The following is a 4,594-nucleotide window of genomic DNA, read 5'->3' on the forward strand; positions in this document are numbered from 1 at the left end:
ATCTTTTAATCTGCCTGTGAAGACAACACACTAGGCAGTACCTGACAACTGTGTCAGAGTAGAGGGACTTTAAGTACTTTTTGAATGACCAGAGGGAGGTGCACTGGGTTAGAGAGGTCAGGTGTATATGCCCCAGGCTAGACTCAACAAACAGTCCATTCTTCCAAATCTAGTTATGACCAGAACACCAGTGCTGAGCAGCACTGAGAGACAGTTCTAACATGCTGTGTATACAAATGTGTTGGAAATTAACCAGGAAAGCCTGTTTTCACAGGACTTCTGCCTGTGGTTGTAAGTCCAAAAAGTTCAAGGAAGTCTTTGAACTTCAGGATGCCAATCATTCCTAAGTTTTGAACACTTCTGAGAGTTGCTGGCTGCCAGTTGCCAGGAAACAGGGAGGAAGTTAATAACTGAACTCACTTTAGTCATAATTATTGGAGTTCATGTTTTCCCTTGTCTTTTTGCACACATGTGGAATGTGGCGCTACCATAAGAAGATTTGCTTTTCAGAACATATTGAAATTTTTTTCTAATACTTGCTTCACAAAATTTCATAGTCAGAGGGGGAATGTTTATTTATTTATCTTTTAGTTTTTGTACTTTTACATTCATTTTAGTTATTATAGTTTAAAATCTATGAAAAATCTGATTAATCTGGCATAGTTTAACCTTAATTTCTACTGAATACTCTAGTGGTAGACACAGGACATATCAGATGGTAAAAGAATATAAGAACACAAATTTAAAACTGGAATGAGGTCTCACTTCATGACTGCTTTAAAATCTGGAAATAGTTTTTATAAGCTTCCTCAGTACTGGCTTCACATCTATAAAATGGGCACAAAGTATAACATATCTCAAGAGAGTAAGTAACATATGAAAGAAGGAAGATAATTTATTTGAAAGCTGTTCCTAAAGGTCACATAGTTTAGAAATTAACAATATTTTTGAGAATAGTGAAAACTCGGGGGTTTTACAAAATTCTGCCTGTCCACTATGAAAGATCTCAATACCTAGCATTCTCATATCTTTACATAGTGACATAATTCTCCACTCTGAGTAACTGTTCTATATGTATAAAATTCCAAACAGAGATATTTAAGGAAGGGACTTCCATTCTCACTTACCTAAAAGTACCTCACAATAGACGAGGCAGAGGAAAGTAAGCATAGGACATGTACATTTCAGCCTCAGCTCTCCTCTTGAAGAGAAATGTCATAAGGACAGTAAAGAACATATTTTGTGGGGGATGTCACATTGCTTCAACTAAGAGCGTAGTAACTCTATTAGAGAAAAAATAGTTGCTAATTTAGAATTGTTTTTAATAACTTCTATAAAAGATGTATGTCTCAAGAAACTTTTCCCTCAGTGGTATATATTCCAATATGTCAAATGCCTGACCTCATTAGAAGAAGTTTTTTGTTGAAAAGTCTGTCTCTTCCCTGTATGTCCTTTGGTGTCTGAAGAATAAAGTGATACTGGTTGTGTGGTCTTATTTCAAGGTCCTCTATTGGTCTATCTACTTGACGTGGACTGTTCAGGTTCCATCTCCCCACTCTTTGGCTAAAGTCACCCATGTTGAATCCTGGACACCTCTCACATCCCAGGTCTCTGGGACTGTCTAAAGGTTACCCCCACCCTCACTCCTAGCAGCCATATATTTTCATTCATTCTGGCCATCTGGGATTCTCTCCTGTCTCCCCTAGTACATGATCTCCACCCCATTCCCCCGCTTTTCTCCTCTCCCTCCCTTTTCACAACCAGGTTCTTCACTCCCTCTGCCTACCATGATTATTTTGTTCCCCCTTCCAAGTGGAATTGAAGCATCCTCAGTTGGGCCTTTCTTCTTGTTAAAATTCTTACTATCTGTGAGTTGTATACCTTTTGGCTAATATTCACTTATCACTGAATATATACCATACTCGTCCTTTTGGGTCTGGGTTACCTCACTCAGGATGGTATTTTCTGTCTAAAAGAAATGCAGAGACAAAAATGGAGCAGAGAATGAAGGAAAGGCTGTTCAGTGGTCAGCCCAATTTAGGATCCACTCACACTGGTGGGCACCAAACCCTGACAATAGTACTGATGCCATGTTGTGCTTGCAGACAGGAGCCTAGCATGGCTGTCCTCTGAGAGACTTTACCAGCTGGTGACTGAGACAGAAGTAGATACTTACAGCCAACATTTGGGATATAAGTAAATAAAATAATTAATTTTTAGAAACACCATTTTATGGAATAATGAACAGACAGTTCTTAAGAGAAGAAAAATATTACCAACAAGTACATTTTTAAAATATCCATCTTTAGTCATTAGAGGAATGTGACTCAAACCAACTTTAACTGGTGAGGCAGTTCAGCACATCGAAACATTTGCCAGACAAACCTGCCAAGCTGAGTTTGTTCCCAAGAACTAACATAAAGGTAGAAAGAGAGAAACAGCTCTACAAAGTTGCCCTCTGCCTAGCGTGTGTGCATACACAGACGCACACCCTGTAAACAATAAATATTAATAATAATGAGCAATTTTAAGAACTATTTTGAGAGTCCATCTCACCCCAATGTTTGCTCATCAAAAAAAAATGTAATCAGTTTAGATACTCATCAACAGATGATGAAATGATGAGAATGAAGTGGATAAGTACAATGAGATTTTATTTGGCTTTAAAGGAAAACGGAATTAGCAGGAAAGTAGATGGATCTGGAAAGTATTACTGTTTTATGTGAGGTAACTCAAATTCAGGGAAATAAAAATAGCATGTTCTCTCTCATATGTGAATCCTAGCTTATTATGTGTATGTGTGTATATATGATATATATGTGATGTATATATGGTATATATCATATAACACATACACACGTGTGTGTGTTAGAGAGAGAGAGAGAGAGAGAGAGAGAGAGAGAGAGAGAGAGAGAGAGAGGATATCAAACTAGAAAGAAGATCATGAAGAGGGACAAAGAGATGTTGAGGGGAGAGGACAGTAGGATAGTAGTGGTTTGAAACTGGAAAGGAAGCTATCAAGGATGGGCAGAAAGCTAACATATATTTGGGGGATGGGTAGAACACTATGCTACCATATTAGGGATCAGGAGTTATGTGGTAGGTGGGTAGAAGGCTACACTATTAGGAGGTAGGAGTTATCTGGGGGAATGGAGAAGAAAGGGATAGAAAATTAACAAAAAGCAGCTTTTGTTTGAAAAAGCCATAATGGAACTTAGAACGATGTATGCACATTTAATATTTTAATTACAAATGAAACTCCAAATAACAGCAATGTATGGCTGTGTTTGGGAACCAATGGTATAAAAGAAATTGGACAGACAAAACAAATAAGCAAGCAAACAAACCATAGTGGTGTTCATTCACTTGTGTATAAGAGCTGCCTTAGCAAAATCACCTGCTTAATGCTCTCTCTACATTTTCAATTTATTTTCCAGTGGGCACTGCAATTATTGACCACAGAGTGTTTATGCAACTAGTAGCACTCCTTCTGATTAAATTTGAGCAATGATTTTTTTTTTCTGTTGTTGCTGCCTACAGGCTTGAACAGTAGTATCCAATATTCTAAACAGGTATCTCCATTGGGGTGAATTTGTGAAGACAAATATTTGCATAACTGCTAGTTAAATATGCCAGTTCAATCTATCTCTTTGACTTCCACATCTTTGCTTTGAGATATACAATGACAGACCAGAAACACTTAATGCAAGGAATCTGGTACTCAAGTTTACTATGCAATATTTTTTAATTGGTTTAATTTTCTTTATGGTAGTGTTATATATTTACCAGAATACTCGGGAAAATCATTAACTTTCAACTCATGAATATAGTTGAGACTGTCTTGTAATATATACAACGCATGCCGCAGAGGTTACCTACAAATAGCTGCCACTTTTTCTCAGAGGGCATCAGCCTAGAGAGATGATTTAAGCTGTGAGGCAAGGCCTAGAGTAGAACACACACTTTTCCCATCAAATTCACTTAGTCTCATATTCATTCTATAGCAGAACACCCTTACTTAGAGGTTTCAAAGCAGTGCAAGCAAAACACTATGAGTTGCCAGAATAAAATTTCACCATGAATGTAAAGGCCACTTAAAAACTTTATGAAACCATAGATGAAATTTGGATCAATTGAAGTTAACTACTAAAAGAAAATGGCTCACATTTACACCGCTCAAAAACCTGCATCAGATTTCTCCAGAAATAGCTTTCATTAATCGAACATACTCCTTCCTAATTGATTAGACGTATAAATGTTCATTTCTTATATTTCCTAGATTATACCCTGGTTTGGTGTAAGAGTTCCAACATTCCATCTAGCTAGAGGGAGGTGAGGAAAACTGAAAAAGCCAGTTTCCACTTAAAGAGCAAGTTAGGAAGCACTGCTCTCTCCCACAGAACAGCTCACACAGCCTTCAGGTGGAACTATTCTTGTTCAACTTTGGAGGGTTCTCAAGTTCTCCCTGTTCAGACTCCATTGTCTGTTTCTAAGCTCCCATTTTTAGTTACTGGTGCTTCTTTTTGCTCCCATGTGCTATGTTTTGGCCAATGCTATGTATTGACAAATATGTTTACATTCACAGCTGTACATT

The sequence above is a fragment of the Arvicanthis niloticus genome, chromosome 28, assembly GCF_011762505.2.
Source record: "Arvicanthis niloticus isolate mArvNil1 chromosome 28, mArvNil1.pat.X, whole genome shotgun sequence".
Lineage (NCBI taxonomy): Eukaryota > Metazoa > Chordata > Mammalia > Rodentia > Muridae > Arvicanthis > Arvicanthis niloticus.